We start from the raw sequence: 18,668 nt of genomic DNA on the forward strand, positions 1-18,668 counted from the left end.
GCCGGCATTCGAGCATGTAAAATATTTCAGAAGCTGCTTAATCATGTCGGCGGGCCGATAGCCTTATTTTTCGGGAAAAAAAAAGATGTGAGGACTTTCATTTATTTAAATAGGAGGTCAATTGGAAAAGGAGGCGATGGTAAAGCGGTGATAAACTATTTCAGACTTATAAAGGAGTAAGACAACCATTTTTAGTATAATGTTGATTATAATAAAGAATGTTGAATTATTCGGATATTTTTTGCTGATCCTTGGAGCATTGCCTTGTACGAGTACTTTGGAGATGTTGTCAGCTTTGATACGACATACCTAACAAACAAGTACGACATGCCGTTTACTGGCTTTGTCAGAGTTAACCATCATGGACAGTCTGTTCTTCTTGGATTTGGGTTACTTAATTTCGAAGAGGAGGCTTCATTTGTGGAGTTATTTAATTCCTGGGTGAACTGTGTAAATTTCAATTTATTATAAATAATTAACTGATAAATTAATTATGAGTCAATTAAATTAAAAAATTAAATTTTATAATTTGAAGAAGTAAAAATATTTAGAATATAAATTAAAACATTAATTTTAAAGATTTTGGTCCGAAATTGGACCAACAGGCTAAACAGATTGAACCGGACCCATATTGGCCCAAGGCCCTGTAAATCCCAGTTAAATTAGTAGATAATTAGTCAATAAATTAATTTTTAATAAGGAGAATTAGAAATTCGAATATTATATCAAATTAGGGTAGAGCTCATCGAAATGAGAATTTTGACACTAATTTCGAAGAAAACGGTCCAAAATTGGATCGAAAGGACTGAACCAGTTGAATCGAGCCCGAACCGGGCTGTCGGTCCAACCGGAACAGCCCATTAAAAAGAGCCACGGGCTCTTCTTTCTCTCATTTCCTCAACAACGCAGCTGAGCTCCAGGGAGAGAAAAGGAACGCTAAACCCTTACGGCAAAGTTCCAACTCCCGTAACTTCTCTGTCTGAGCTCTAATCGCTGCACCGTTTGCGACCACACGTTCACCGTGTCGAGCTCTACATTTTTACTGGAACAATTTCACTGGTAACTTGTTTAATCACTCTCAGCCTTCTTTTCCCCCAATTTTTAAATTTTTAATGGGAAGGTTGAATTTCTTTTATTTCTGATGTTTTAGGATCCAATTAGCTTGAGAAAAACGTTCACTCTTAATTATGTGAAGCTTGGGTAAGTTGAGGATATGATAATTCTATTTAATTTTCATTGAATTTGAGCTTTGAGTATTAAATTGGATATATATGTGTTATGAATGTGTATTAGGTTGTGAATAAATAATTGGAGCTTGAAATTGTGAATACTGGAACTTGGAGGAAGCGGGTTAGTTGAGGTTTTGAGGGCTGTGTTCTTTTAGGAAAATTGTCTTGGAATAATACTTGGGAATCAACTAAGGTATGATTTAGGTTTCTTGCATTTAATATATAATGTTATGTGAAAACTTAGGCTAGAAGACCATAGGATAAGTTGGATTGTATGTGTATATTTAATGCTTAGCCTCCTGTTGATGAGCATAGTTGGTTTGGTGCTTGTTGATTAACTGGTGATTTGGTAAATTATTGATTTGAGGTATAACTATTGTGGAGGTTGTTATGATAATGAGGTATTTTGTGTTAAAATCCTAGGATTTGTGAACTATGATTCTTAGTTGAATTTTGGTTGTTGGATTTGAATATTGTATGAGTATAATTGTTGATCTGATGTAGATTTATTGTAGTGATTGTTATGATGTTGAGGAAGGGTATGTTGAATTGAAAAGAATGCAGGTTTGGACCCAAAAAGGGTGGCAATGTCCGAGTTTTAGAGGAGATGCTGCCGAAATTTTATAAAAAAAAATTAGAGATTTTGTTTATATGATTATTTAAAAAGATTTAGATTCAGAGGTTATATGGTTGATTTTGAGTTATTAATAAAATGAGCATGTTTTAAGTTTGATTCATTTGGAAAATAATGAATTATGTTTTGAATTGGAACTATTGATGGACGGAACGGGATGTGTGATAATGAAGGATAAGGATTGAATATGATTGACGTATAATGATGAATGAGATGCGATTGAGAATGATGTGGATGTTGATGAATTATAATTGAATTATTTATATGGCTTATGAATTTGAATAATCTGAGATACGAGATTCCCTAGATCAAGTGCCGTGGCTTGCCACCACGTGTACCAGGTTGAAAACTCGATACTCTGTTGACCCTACGGCGTAAGTGTGACCGGGAATTATATAAATTCCCGGGAATGTTACCCCATTGAGCAATATTGATTATTTGAGAAAAACTATGCATAGACTCTTGGGGATGCACGTCGGGAGACAGTCTAAGTACAATTCAGACTTGTCGGGTTGGCTGGATAACCGACAGATGAGCCTCATCAGCCATAGGACAGGCATGCATCATATGCATATTACTTGAACTACTTGCTTGTGCTTTAATTGGGTGTGCCTATATGTACTTGCCATGCTAAATGTGTATTTGTTACCTGTAGTAATTGTAACCTTCTTGTGTTTGTCTTTATCTGTCTATTTGTCTGTAAAAATGCGTGATGGAGTTGGAGGTATGGAGGAATGACAGTATGGGACTTAGATTTAAGGTTAAGTTAAGTTAGGTTTAAATGTTCTTAGAAAACCACCTTTTATGCCTTCTGTTTAATAGTTTAAGCTCTATAATCTGAGTGTCGGCATTATAGGATTGCCTCTGGCATTCCCAGGACCTTATATATTATGTGTGTGGCACTTTTAACATGCTGAGAACCTCCGGTTCTCATTCCATACTATGTTGTTGTTTTTCAGATGCAGGCCGGGAGCCATCTCGTTAGGCGTCTGGACTCTTAAAGCGGAGGGATTACTGGGTAGTTTTGTTGTACAGATATATATAAATATGTACTTAGCTTTCTCTCCACTTAACTTGTTCTTTTTGATCCTCTTAGAGGTTTATGGAGAGGCAGGATTATGTATATGTTACTTTGGGTTTTGGATATATATGTATATATATGTAAATATTCTCCGGCCAGTCTTAACTTCGCGGGCTGAGTTAGGAGCTTATTATTTTGTATCTTTGGCACTCTATTTCTACTTCTATCACCTTATGTTTAGTAGTTATGGTTTTCTTAGCACGCAAGTCAACTCGTTCCTTGAGCGTTGCGCTTTTATTTTGCGATTTTTATTTCCTCTATTCTTCAAGGCTCCTAGCATATTATAATTCTTTTTCTATTATATGTACTCATTTTATTTTAGAGGTCGTAATACTACACCACCTCTGTTTTACGACTTAAGCGTAAAGCTTTGTGTGGTAGGGTGTTACAGGCCCAACCCATATAAGTGTCCATCAGCCACTCTCCCCTTCATTCATAGTGAATCACGCTGAAGAGAACCAAAACCTAAACCTTTATTCACTTCAAATTTCAATCCATCATAACTTTCAATCCGAAGTTTCAATCGCCACACCGTTTGCGGCCACACGATCACCTTGCCAAGCTCTTCAATTCTACTTGAATAAAGTGGTAAGGATATCTAAATTTCTTTCTCATTTCTCCATTCCTTTCATTTTCTCTTTTTTGGTTTGGGTATTGAGAGATTTTTATGATTTTGGTGGTTTAGGTGCAATCTAGCATTAGGCGATTGTTTGGTTTCACTCCAATCATTAGTGGGTAAGGTAAGGAATCACTAAACTCTTGTGAATTTTTGAATTAGTAAACCCTAGTATTGATATGATGAAATCGTATGAAATTAGATTGAATACATGTGAATTGGAGTTAAATCGGTGAATTGGAGTACTTGAAATAAAGCTTTGGTGGCTGGAAGTTATTGGATTTGATTGGAAATCTTGGAAGCTTGAATTGTCGTGTTTTGAGCTCAGGAAAAATTGGCCAAGGTATGGTTTTGGTTTCTTGTAGATAATATGTAATGTTGTGTGAAACTTAGACTAGTTGCCCTTAAGATAGGTTTGAATGGTATGAATTGGTTGATTGACGTGGTTAGTGAATGAATACATGTATATATATGTACGATCTAGTTGGTGGTAAAATTGTGGAATTGAGTTAATGGGGGATCATTGATATTAAATATTGATGAGAATTGAATTGGAGAATGAAGTTATAGTTTGCTTGATAATGAATGCGAAAAATGAATTGGAATTAGTTTGATTAGGCTCGTAATAGTTAAAAATTGATGATTGAATGTTTGGAAGGCTTAAAAATGGTAAGAGAGTGGTTTGGATTGATTTGAATTGTTGAATTGGTTAAAAATGAGTGTTTGCGTAATTACGTAAAAACAAAATTTTAACCAACTTCAACATGCTGTAATCTGGCTCTCGAACCCTCAAATTTTGTGGAACTTATTTTAAATGAAACTTGGGTCCGAGCAGTTTATGACGTTCAAAGAACGGATGACAAATAATTTTTAACGAAAAAGTTATGCGCATTTGAGTTTAAAGGTAAAAACTGAATTCTGCAGAAGTTGTAGAAAATTGAGGTCACACGTACGCACAACTTGCATTTCTGAAATGAGTCTTTTTCGTGCGTGTTACACACGTACGCACAAAAAGGGGTTCATGCGTACACACGATTATCCTATTTTTCAAGAAATATTGTTTTCAACTATTTTTACCTATCCAGCCTGCCTTTTCACCTCTGTAACCACTGTTTAAGTTTTGATAACTCATTTTAGGCTTGAGAATGAGTGTGAGCATAATCGCAAAAGTGTTGTTGTGTGTTTTTTGTTATGAATTTAGAATCGATGACTTAAAATTGTAATGTACTATGGGTGGATCAATTAGAGTGCTTTATGGAGTGCACTGAGTGGATTAAAAAGAACATATCGGAGTATAGTGGAGATAAGTTTGAAGAAGTATATTTTGATTGTAACGACCCAACTTCCAATACGTCATGATCGTACCAAAATTAAGGCGTTACTAACCTGTTTTCCTTATTTACTATTTAATATTGAGCCTTTAGTTCGATATCGCGTTTCGATCCTTAATAAAATGCCAGAAAATTATTTTCAACTCATTAAAAATTCATATATCACACATCACCAAGTAATAATAATCACACAATTACTAATAATAATAAATCTTATACAAGTAAATCAAAACAAAGCTCAGATACAACACCTATCCCTCTGTATAAAATAAGAATTTTAAGCAACAAGCGAGAGAACTCTATGAAAGTAACTTAACTCATAAATAAAGTCAATAATCGCCCGCAGCTTCAAACCGAGTCTTCGAACCTGTGTCACTGAAAGGGTGAAAGATATTGGGGTGAGAACAAACCACACGTTCTCAGTAGGGACGGAAATACCATCAAAGCGAAGAAATACTTGCAAATAGAATTAGTCTCATTTTAAAAGTAGTTTATCCTTAAAATAACCTTTGAAAAATGCTTTATGGAAAGTATTACTTTGAAAAGCTGTAAGAAAACTTCTTTAGTTTACAAAATAATATGGTGAATAGTTTAAAATTGAAGAGGACCACAAGCGTGTCAAAAGGGCTTCCTACCCAATAACCTACTCCATTCAAATCTGAAACCGGGTATAGCTATAACATACATTCTCAAGCTTTTATCCAACACTCCGTTCAGCCTATCTCTTTCCATTACCACAGTCTATTAGCATATAACTCAGCAATTCAGTATTAAACTCAATTTTTAGCAAATATCTCATTATCAGTATCAAGTACAACCCTCAGCGTCACCACCGCCAGCATGAGGGATCTCTTAGTTGTACAAACACAAGCAATACAGACAAGTAATACACAAGTGGATTCAAGTAAGGCAAATAGCATATAATCACATAGTATGGCATATACAGTTAGGCAAACTAATACAATTAAGCAAACCCAAACAATTCAAACATATGCAAATGATGTATGCCTGCCCTATAGCTGATGATATCATCTTTTGGTTACAAAGCCAACCCGACATGTCCTGGTAGCTAACCATTGGACAGTCCCTGCGAGCGTGCATCCCCAAGCTCAAAATCATAATCAATCAAAATAAAATACAAAATCATAATCAATCAAAATAAAATATCCATGGGGGAGAGCCCATCCGGAAAGGTCTAAGTGTCTGGCCACATCTTACGACGCAGGGTCAACAGAATCTTGGATCTCAACCTAGAGCAAGTGGAGCCGACCCACTGCATGTACCCAAGGAAAATCCGAAACTCAGATAGTTTTAGAAATCTCAAATCAACCTCGACTGGGAGCAAGTAGGGGCTAACCACTGCATCTACCTAGGAGTCTCAAACCAAATCCGGAGCAAGGGGAATTACTCCACTGCATCTACCCAGGCAGGTATATCTCACCATGTCCCAGAGCCAGCGGAATCACTCCACTGCACCTACCCAGGCAGGTGTATCTCACCACATCCCGGAGCAAGCGGAATCACTCCACTACATCTACTCAGGCAGGTGCATCACAATCAGAATCATATTCAATATCATTTCATAATCATAATCAATCTCATCATCGATCTCATTCTCAATCTCGTATTCAATCTCATTTTTAATCTCATATTCAGTCTCATTCTTAATCTCAATATTATTAAACTCGCCTATCATCATCCTTCATCATCATATTTAATTACTATTCATCATCACAATCACTCTCAGTCTCAAGCATAACCTTCAAACTCACACTCCTATTCCCAAACCCTTGAATTTATAATTAATTTACTTCTTAGTATCCTGGGCTAGTTAACCAAATCTCTTATTATGATAAAAACCAAATAAGTTAAAATCATAAATCAACCAAATCATAAAAATCCGATCCTTTGAAATCCTTTAAAATATTTAAATCTTATATCTTTTGATAACTAATTCAAACCAAACTTAATTTTTCAAATCATAACCAAATCAACTCCAAATTCTCAGAAAAATTTCGGCAGCACCTCCCCTAAAAACTGGAGTTTTCCACCCTTCACGAGTCCCCTCTTTTTAACCTCAACTCAACAAAACTAACGTTTCAAGTTAACGTTTTCAAATCCGTCATTTAAAACCAATCATTATTGATTCAAATCAAAGAAAACCGAAATCCAAAGATTCAATTCATTTCATCCAAATATCCCGAATTCAACTAATTCGATAACAACACAACATATCAATCTCAATAGAAAATCATTCACATCACAGGCATTAATCCATTTGCATTAATCTACTAAACTTATCAGGTATTCATAGCCCTAAGACATTTATTTATTAAAACAAACTCCTACCTCATTATCAAAACTCGCAGAAATCATTGAACAGAGCAGCTCCATCAACGGCGTCTCGTACCACAGCGACCCAGGCAGCGGCATCAACTGAACAGCAACTCTGATGACGGTAGAGGCTCTGACAGCGGCGAGAATCAGGAGAAGATGTAGAATTGAGCAAGCCTCCCCTCCAAACCTCCAAAAGAAGCACCAGCTCCAACAAAGCTCGATGGTGGTAGTGGCTGACTTCAATACTAGTGACGCCGGTAGAACAGCGATGACGACAAAGGGCACGAACAGAGGCACTGGAACGACAGCGACAGAAGCCTCGCTGTGATGGTCGTGGATCGGTCACGACGGTGATGTGGAACACAACTCCTCTTCTCAGTGGTGACCCTGGCTCGCGTTTGTTCCTTCTCTCCCTACTGGCCCTCAACGGCGATGGCGGTGGCTCCTCGTGGCGGCGTTGCCCTTCACGCGCTCTCTCTCTCCTCTTAGTGGTTCTTCTCAGGTGACGGAACGGACTTGATGGAAGGCAGAACGGACGGCGAAGCTGACAGCAGTAAGGCGCGACGGCGGTGAGCCCTGGCTGTTTCTCGTTTCTTCAGTGTTTTTGCGTGTTTGCTGCTGAGTTTGGGGGAAGGGGATTTCGGCAGCTGGGTTAAGGGTTTGGTTAGGTGAGTGTGTGTGAAAATTAGGGTTAGGGTTAGTTCAGTAACTTCAAATAAAAATGGGAATAATATAGTAATTGAAACCCAAATTAATTCCAACACTAATTATATATAGAAAATACTATTTGCTCATCAATTTCACAAATTACTTTCAATTAAATGCTCAAATCCAAGATTTAGAGATAATACGATTAATTTTCTTTATTCATAAAAACTAAAGTATTAAATTCCAAAATCTTAATTATTTAAATCAATTCATATAAAATTCTTATTATTTTACAATTACTAAACTTTATAATTTAAATATAGAAAAACTCAATAATTGTAAAATTGGATAAGGGTCTTAATTTATTTTAAATTCAATTAATCGGAACCGCTTTTAATTATTTTTAATAAAATAATTTCTGAAATTAAAATTGTAAATAAATATATGATTTAAAATTTGTTCATAATAAGACCTTTCAAAAGTTCTGGGTCTTACATTGATTTTGAAACTGAATTGGGTATGATTGTTTCATCTTGAGCACTCTTTCTCGAAAGTGCGACCCCAATGAGATGGTGGAAGGTGAGGATCCCCTTCTTTGTTCCTTATGGTGTTGTAAAATCACCTCCAGCGAGATGGTGGGAGGTTAGGATCCCGTCTTTTATTCCTCTTGGATATGTGAGAATGTACCTCCTCAGTAGATATAACACCCTACCACACAGAGCTTTGTGCTTAAGTCATAAAATAGAGGTGGTGAGGTATTACGACATCTAAAATAAAATATATACATAGTAATAGTTGAAAAAAATTCATAACGAGGAGTCTTGAAGGAAAACTTAAACAAAAGCCGCAATAACAAAAAGTGCATCACTCACGTAAACGAAAACTCGAAAAAGAAGAAAGATAACGTTATATACATAAAGAGCGAAATATCAAAGGTACAAAAATATCAAGCTCCAGGCTCGACCTGCGAAGGCAAGGCCGGTCAGAGAATATCATATATATCCCTAAAACAACTCAAGATACATGAAACAAGTTCCTATTTATCCATTAAAGCCTTTAGGAGGAACAAAAGTAAAGTATATACAGGGGATGTTTTCTAAGATAGTGATGGTGACATGTAACACCTATCTTAGGGATGTTATCGAGTATGGACAACCAACTGACACGTGAGCTCATGGCCTGTTTAGAACTATACATGCATCATGTGCATCTATTTGCTATTAGTTGAGTGTGCATATTGGATTTGATTTGCCTATCTGAATATTCTGTTAATTGCTAATTGTATTACTTGCTATACTTGTTTCTTGATTGTGTTTAAATTGCATTATTTGTGTTTGATACCACTGAATAATAAATTGGATACTTAATGAAGAAATTGGATTATTGAGAGTAATGATGACTTTAAGTTGGAAAGGATTGAGGCTAGAGATAATGGATTAGGGCTGAGACTTAGCATATAACCCTGTTGGGATTAGTAGAACCCTAGGTTTGAACCTTGTGCATTTGGAGATTAGGATTGCCTACCAGGTTCATATAGTTTTACATAGTCTCTATTTGGAATTATTACCCTATTGAAAATCTTCGAGTTCTCACCCGTTGTGAAAATTATTGATCTTTTAGATATAGGACGTGACGCACCTCACTGAGCGTGCAGGACTCCTTTTGGCGAAAGCGAAGGCTTGTCTTTTGGATTTCATTTTGTACTTAGATGTTTATTCTCCACTTTTAGATATGTACTTATGTATTCCTCTTAGAGGTTCTATATTATGGAGAAACATGATTATATTTTGTATACTTTGGGTTGTAATATTATCTAGTCGGTCTTTTTTTCATAGGTTGAAACTAGTACTATTTATGTATCTATTTTGAAGCTTATGTATATATGTATCTCTTCTGTTCTGTATCTAACGCTGTCTATCTTTAACGCTTTGTGAGTGATACAGTTATTGTTTTGTTATCATTTCTTCACAAGCTCCTAGTTATATTATTATTCTTCGAATATATGTATATATATTTTGTTTTTAGGTTTCGTAATGCCTCACTACCTCTGATTTACGACTATAACTTAAGGCTTTGTGTGGTAGAGTATTATAAATGTAAAGCCTGAAACATCTCTATTGATGAGTTTGGCTAGACAATCGTATGTTGTGTTTACATTTGCAGGGTACTATTATAAGCATCCAAATGATGGAATAGAGGAGGCAGCACTTGCTGAGTTTATAGCCATGGATATACATCTTAATTCTTAAGATCAAAGTTATGAAAATGAAAATGATTAATAGAATGGTCCTTGATGTCTCATTATTAGTAATATTTAGTTGTTTGATAAGATAGTTTATGAAAAACTTGATTAGGCTATGTAAATCGGGAATTAGTCCTTTTTCTCTTTACTTTTTACTTGACTTGGTTAATGTACATGACATTGTAGTAGGTATTTATATAAAAATAATTTCAAAGTTAATGAATCTATTTAACCAGTTTTTGCTTTAACTTCTCAATTGCGAATGTTATTGCAATTTTTGTTTCAGATTTTAGTTACGAATCATATACGACTAGATATACTTGCAAATGTTAATCATAAAGGCATAATTTTTTTGGTATCTACAAGTGGTTTTTGCTATAGTGGAACTATTTGCTAGATTCATTAGAAGGTTTAGTTTCATTTTTCATTGGACATTCTTTACTTGCAAAATTTGTTAGAAAAAATTATATGCAATTTTTGCCGCATTGTGTCACCCACGAACTATGTCGCGAATTTTGTACATGCATAAAATCCACAAGATTTGTTTGTTTCTTGTGTTTATTAGAAAGGATTTATATTAGGTAAATTCTATACCAACATCTATAAACAAAAGATTAGATTCAGCAATTTTACATTAAATTAGGTAAAAACGGAATATGACGGATCATGACAAGCAAAATAAGCTTCTCACAAATTATACTCAATAGAACACAAGAAGCACAATAACCAGCACGACGCAAACTTTAATGATAATTCATGAATTCCTCTATGCACAAGCTCATGTTCACGTATAATTTTTACAAGAAGCATCCACCACAAACATAGTTATCATAATAAATTACTTTTTAATCCATCAGCTATTAGATGGTTTGTGAATTCTATTTACACAAATAGTCGTATTTTATCTAATAATAATAGTTATAATTGATTGCTAAACGATCAACTTCAACAATATCAAATAATCAAATTAAACTGTAAACCATAGACAATTTTCCCAAACTATTAATATTTACATAAATTATTACTTGTAACACAGCAGCAATAATTTTGTAAAAAAATTATACATGAAGCGTAGTGGCTCGATACATGATCTACAAAGCTAAGTAGGGTCTCGAATTGGCACAAATCAAAAGAGCTAAGCAAAGGGGTCGAAAGCACAAAACAATTGGACCTGAAGATGGAGTCAGAAGCAGGCGCCGTCAACGGCAATCACTGGCATCAGCGGTTGATTACGGGTAACGGATCACGGGCCCTTAACGGTTCCAAAAGTCTAGACCGACGAACCAGATGAAAACGAGAAGTCCGACAAGTGTAAAGCAATCAGAGCAGCGGATCACGACGACGAAGGGGTGTTGCACCGCAGTATCGGATTGTGACAGAAGAAAGGAGAGGATAATGAATTTTTTTTGTACATGGATTAGCAACTCATGCTTACAATGTGGAAACATTACACCTTTTAAGCCCCAAAGCTAAGCTTCTATTTAAGCCGCAAATTATTTTCCACTCTATCAAGGTTTTTGAGCTGACCAATTGAATAATTTGAAGGCTATTTCAGAGTCTTATATGGTAATTTAGTAGCTCACTACATAGCAAATATATAATTGAAAACCTATTCGTATATAAAATATAATGTTCCGCTTTTCATCAGTGGAATGCAGGATAATTTTTCTATACTACAATTTGGAGATTAAAATGACTTTTTATCTAAAATTTATAAACTTAGTGGCTGGCGATGCCAGAATTTTATTTTATTTTAATTTTTCTTATCCTTTTGCTTCTTCCTCTATTTATTGCTCATCTAATTTTAAATATTTATTTTGATTTTTTTAAAATAATTTAAATAAATCATAAATTGAATAAAAAATAAATAAAACCAAAAATACTTTAATTTTAACCGTCCAGATATTCATTTAAGCTATTAATTTTCGTTAATATAAGGGGATCATTGGTTTGGATGTTTTTATTTTTATTTTCGATGAAATAACAATCAAACATTAAAATATGATTGATTAAATCTTTTAAAAAATACTTTCAAAAAACAGAACAAAGTTAAAAATATTATTTCTATGTTTTCAATATTTTTAGTTTTAACGTTTGGAAATATTTTCAACCGAGAATTTTAGGTTGGGATAAACTTTTGAACCTTTTCTATTTCTTTTTATATGTTTTTTTCTCTCACGTATTTCAACGCTAATTTTTCTCCTCCCTTCTTTACCATTAGTTCTCAATCCAACTCCTCCCTTCTCTACCCATTTAGTTTTTTAATTTTAGGCTTGAGTTTTGTAATTTTAATTTCGATTATGTAGACAAGGTAAGTAAGAAAAGAGTAAGCTCCAATTAAAATTAAATATGTATTTGTTAAGTTGTTTTATTTAGTATTGAGTATGTACTTTTTAAATTAATATGTATTTGTTGAGTTTCTTTATATTTGGCATTCATTTTTTTTAGACCACATCGTTTAAAAAAATAATTTTGTTATGGAAATAATTTTTTAAATGGAAAATCAATTATAAAAGTATCAATAATAAAAATTAAAAGAATAAATAAAAACTTAAAAAAATATTGAGAAAATGTTGACTTTTGTTTTAAATTTATATTTTTTAGCTTTAATATTTATTTAGTCATTATTTTATTAATAAATTATTTGTTAAAAAAATATGTTTACATCAATAAGTTTTAATATTAATTAATTAATTCGTTTGGTGTAAATCTAAAGAAACAATAACAAAATAAGTAGAATAGAATTAAGAGATACCAAATTTTTTAAAATAGCATAATAAGGTAGTAATTTATTTCATATTAATATTGTATAAAAATTAACTATTAATTTAATAAAAATTAAATAACTCGAATCGTATATTTAATAAAAATATAATTTGTTGATTTTAAAATATTGAAAAAATATTTTAAAAAATGAATCAACTAAACATATTTTTATTATTTTCAATACTTAAAAATAAATCTTCTTTTCACAAACCAATTGCATTTTTTAAAATGCAAAAAGTTAAAAATAAAAATAATTTTCTAAAAGAAAAACAAAAACGAAAATAAAAATTATTTGCGTCAATCACCGAGCCCCTACGTTTGTAACTACAATTTTCAATCACGATTAATTAGCCTTTTTTTTTTTTTTATCAAGATAGAAGTTATTTTATTCTTTTTTGGACCACACCATGAAAAGAAAATTGAAATTAACCCAAAGAGAGAGAAAACAACAATTAAAGAAGACGAAAAAAAGAAAATTAGCACTTTAAATGTCCTAGAATAGAACTCTTCGGTAAGTGATGAAGCTTATCCAAAAATCTCTTAAGGTAGGACTTCCTTATTTTCAAGTGCCTTTTTTTGTGGTGAATTTGGGGGATCAAAGATCCCAGAAAACTACAAGCAAAGAAACCCACAAAATAAGAAAAGAAAAAAGGAAAAATAAACTACCTACTCCCTTTCAATATGAGGGATCCGAAGCTATCATTGTACAGCATAGTACTAACACCATGGGGAGAAAATTCAAAGGTATGTAAATGGTGCAGAATTTTTAGATCCACAACTAACCGGCAAGTGCACTGAGTCGTACCAAGTAATACCTCAGGTGAGTGAGGGTCGATCCCACGAGGATTGATGGACTGAACAACTATGGTCGAATGACTTACTTAGTCAGGACAGCAGAAAGTTGTATTTTGAGGGTTATAAAACACATTAAACAGAAATTCAGAAAGCAAGAAAGCAAACAATAAAAGTGAGGTGAAATCTATAGGAGAAAGCAGTTAAAGTTTCGGAGTTGTTTATTCATCCGAATTAATTTTTCTTACCAACTATCTCAATCATGCAAGATTCATTTTATAGCAAACTGTAATTGACTAAACCCTAATGTCTTAGTGATTTAGTCTCCTCTAACCCAAATCAACCGCCAATGTCTTGGTCACTTAATGTAGATTAGAGGATTAAGTTCAATTCTAGTTTATGGCCACAAAATCCTAATTACCCAAAACTAAGAGGATTATATGTCATGTATCCCGATTAGTTCAAGTAATTAGCAATTTAGGAGGAATTTGCTTTGAAGCTATTGTTCAAGTGAGATAACTATTTCAAGAATCACAAGAACACATATAGAATAAACGTTAAGTCCCAAAAAAATGGGAAAAGATACCTCAAAAATGTCACAAATATCGAGGTACCAACCTCAAAACACTTAGAAAATAAGTAAAGAAAATTGTATGTAAATTACAATATGGAAACAATTTTTCCATCAATAACCTTTTTGAAAGCATCGACTTCGAAGACGTCCAAGTCAGGAGCCTTCAGTTTGATTTGGTCCAAAATATTTTTCACGGTGTCAAAAACGCCATCAATAGCAACTTGCTCGGCTTTCCAGATAGAAAGATCAAGTTCTTCAATTTTCTTCATCAGCTCGGAAACCTGCTTTTTCAAGGTTGGCTCCCTCAAATCAGAAGCATCTTGAGCTGACTTCAAAGTCTTTACCTCATCCTCGAGGGAAGTTTGATTGGCCTGAAGAGTAGTAACCGAGCTATTGAGATCCTTAATTTGGTTGGTGGCCTCAGCAATCATCTTGTCATTGGCAAAGAATTCCAAGCGGAGACTCATGATCTCCACCTCTGCATCATGGACATAAGTCGCAGAATGCAAGAGCATCCTTTGGACCCGAGGAAGGGTATCCTCCAGAGGCATCTTGGCAAGAGCTGCCCAAGTATCCTAATCCATGAAGTGTTTGTCCACAAACTCAGGAACCTGGAATCCCTTATCCAAAACATGCCTGAAGGTCAGAGGAACAGAAACAGCAACATCATCTTGGCCAATATTCTTGGGTCGCTTCAAAGAAGGAGAGTTGGCAAGAGAATTCTCCTCGACAATGTGTATCTCGGGACCTTGCCCCTCCCCACTCCCTTCCACTCCCCGAGGCTGTGGCTAACAACTTACAGTAGCAGAAGACGAAACCCTGTCGCCACCAACTATGATAGGAGGTTTGGATGCCAACCTCCTCTTCATTTTCGTGACAACGGCGAGTCCCCTGGCCATGTTAACTGGGAAACAACAACAAAGAATAACTCATGAGATAAAGAAGTAAAAAATGAAATGGAAATATTTTCAACCCAAAATATGAGAATTTTGAGTTGGGATAAACTTTGGAACCTCTTCTGTTTCTTTTTATATATATTTTTTCTCTCACATCTCATTCACCCTGTGAACTTCAACGCTAATTCTTCTCCTCCCTTCTCTACCCATTTGGTTTATTAATTTTAGGCTTGAGTTTTGTAAGTTTTGGATTATATAAACAAAGTAAAGAAGGAAAGAGTAAAGCTCCAGTTAAAATTAAATATGTATTTGTTAAGTTGTTTTATTTAGTATTGAGTATGTACTTTTTAAATTAATATGTATTTGTTGAAATTCTTTATATTTGGCATTCATTTTTTTAGACCACATCGTTTAAAGAAATAATTTTGTTATAGAAATAATTTTTTAAATGGACAATCAATTATGAAAGTATCATTAATAAAAATTAAAAGAATAAATAAAAACTTAAAAAAATATTGCAAAAAAGTTGACTTTGTTTTAAACTTATATTTTTTAGCTTTAATATTTATTTAGTCATTATTTTATTAATAAATTATTTGTTAAAAAATATGTTTACATCAATAAGTTTTAATATTAATTAATTGATTCGTTTGGTGTAAATCTAAAGAAACAATAACAAAATAAGTAGAATAGAATTAAGAGATACCAAATTTTTTAAAATAGCATAATAAGATAGTAATTTATTTTATATTAATATTGTATAAAAATTAATTATTAATTTAATAAAAAATTAAATAACTAGAATCGTACATTTAATAAAAATATAAATAATTTTTTTATTTTAAAATATTGAAAATACATTTTAAAAATGAATCAACCAAATATAATTTTATTATTTTCAATACTTAAAAATAAATCTTCTTTTCACAAATCAATCACATTTTTTAAAATGCAAAAAGTTAAAAATAAAAATAATTTTCTAAAAATAAGAACAAAAAAAAATAAAAATTATTTGCGCCAACCACTCGACCCCTAAGTTTGTAACTACAATTTTCAGCCACAATTAGCCTTTTTTTTTTTTTTAATCAAAGATACAAGTTATTTTATTCCATGAGGATAAAAATTATTCCACGATTATTTTTATCCTTTTTGGACCACACTATAAAAAGAAAATTGGAATTAACCCAAAGAGAGAGAAAACAACAATTAAAGAAGACGAAGTAAAGGAAATTAGCACTTTAAACGCCCTAGAACAGAACCCCTCAGTAAGTGATTAAGCTTATCCAAAAATTTGTTAAGGTAGGACTTCCTTGTTTTCAAGTGACTTTTTTTTGTGGTGAATTTGGGGGATCAAGGATCCCAGAAACCACAAGCAAAGAAACCCAAAAAAACAAGAAAAGAAAAAAGGAAATACAAACTACCTACTCCCTCTCAATCTGAGGGACCCGAAACTATCACAGTACAGCATAGTACTAACACCACGGGGAGCGAATTCAAAGGTATGTAAATGGTGCAGAATTTTTAGATCCACAACTAACTGGCAAGTGCATCGAGTCGTACCAAGTAATACCTCAGGTGAGTGAGGGTCGATCCCACGAGAATTGATGGATTGAGCAACTATGGTCGAATGACTCACTTAGTCATGCCAACAGAAAGTTGTATTTTGAGGGTTATAAAACGTATTAAACAGAAATTCAGAAAGCAAGAAAGCAAACAATAAAAGTGAGGTGAAATCTATAGGAGAAAGCAGTTAAGGTTTTGGAATTGTTTATTCATTGGGATTAATTTTTCTTACCAACTATCTTAATCATGCAAGATTTATTTCATGGCAAATTGTAATTGACTAAACCCTATTATCTTAGTGATTTAGTCTCCTCTAACCCAAATCAACCACCAATATCTTGGTCACTTAATGTAGATTAGAGGGTTAAGTTCCATTCTAGTTTATGGCCACAAAAACTTTAATTACCCAAAGCTAAGAAGATTATATGTCACGTATCCTGATTAGTTCAAGTAATTAGCAATTTAGGAGGAATTTGCTTTCAAGCTGTTGTTCAAGCAAAATAACTCTTTCAAGAATCACAAGAACACATATAGAATAAGGGTTATACTGTCGTTCTACACATATAGAATAAACTTTAAGTCCTGGAAAAGAAAGGGGAAAGATACTGCAAATGTGTCACAAACACCGAGGTACCAACCTCAAAACACTTAGAAAATTAATAAAGAAAATTGTATGTGAATTACAATATGGAAAGAATTTTTCCATCAATAACCTTTTTGAAAGCATCGACTTCAGAGATGTCCAAGTCAGGAGCCTTCAGTTTGATTTGGTCCAAAATATTTTTCTCGACATTCCTGATAGAAAGATCAAGTTCTTCAATTTTCTTCATCAGCTCAGAAACCTACTTTTTCATGGTCGCTTCCCTCAAATCAGAAGCAGCTTGAGTTGATTTCAAAGTCTTTACCTCATCCTCGAGGGAAGTCTGCTTGGCCTGAAGAGAAGTAATTGAGCTATTGAGATCCTTAATTTGGTTGGTGGCCTCAGCAATCATCTTGTCCTTGGCAAAGAATTCCAAGTGGAGACTCATGATCTCCACCTCTGCATTCTGAACATAAGTCGCAGAATGCAAGAGCATCCTTTGGACCCGAGGAAGGGTATCCTCTAGAGGAATCTTGGCAAGAGCTGCCCGAGTATCCTCATCCATGAAGTGTTTGTCCACAAACTCAAGAGCCTGGAATCTCTTATCCAAAACATGCCTAAAGGTCGGAGGGACAGAAACAGCAACATCATCTTGGCCAATATTCCTGGGTCGCTTCCAAGAAGGAGAGTTGGCAGGAGAATTCTTCTCCACAATGTGTATCTCGGGGCCTTGCCCCTCCCCACTCCCTTCCACTCTCTGAGGCTGTGGCTAACGACTTACAGTAGCAAAAGATGAAACCCTGTCGCCACTAACTGCAATAGGAGGTTTGGATGCCAACCTCCTCTTTATTTTAGTGATAGCAGCGATCCCCCCGGCCATGTCAAATTGGAAACAAAAACAAAGAGTAACCCGTGAGATAAAGAAGTCAAAAATGAAATGGAAACACAAAGAGAATTTAGCGACACCAAATAGAATTCACTTTTAACTTTCTAGACACCTGGCGCTAACGCCGAGTAATGGCGTTTAGCGCCACCTTCACAAAGTCCTTGCATTAATTACGAGGCTTGTGGTGCTAAACTCCGGGTGGTGGCATTTAGCGCCAGCTTGACTGCAACTATTTTCCTCACTTTTTTCTTCACAAACTCTGTTAAACTCGCCCAAATTTTTTCTGTAATCAACGAATTAACAATACAACTCAAAGTAGCATTCATGATGGTTTAAAACATCAAAATCTCAAAAACTCAACAAATCCACATTTAAATTACAAAGAAAAGATAGGAAAGATGCTCACGTATCACAACACCAAACTTAAATTGTTGCTTGTCCTCAAGCAATTGAAAACAATATGAACCCGAGATGTGGGTTTGCCTGAGGGTTG

At 34.1% G+C, this 18,668-nt stretch overlaps 2 pseudogenes; both read right to left on the minus strand.

Annotated features, from left to right (window-relative positions):
- Positions 1 to 14,336: 14,336 nt before the first annotated feature.
- LOC148546189 (uncharacterized) lies at positions 14,337 to 15,149 on the minus strand (annotated as a pseudogene).
- Positions 15,150 to 17,389: 2,240 nt separating this feature from the next.
- LOC148546190 (uncharacterized) lies at positions 17,390 to 18,169 on the minus strand (annotated as a pseudogene).
- Between the last annotated feature and the right edge of the window lie 499 nt (positions 18,170 to 18,668).

Source organism: Arachis ipaensis, chromosome B9, assembly GCF_059453495.1.
Source record: "Arachis ipaensis isolate K30076 ecotype BB chromosome B9, ASM5945349v1, whole genome shotgun sequence".
Lineage (NCBI taxonomy): Eukaryota > Viridiplantae > Streptophyta > Magnoliopsida > Fabales > Fabaceae > Arachis > Arachis ipaensis.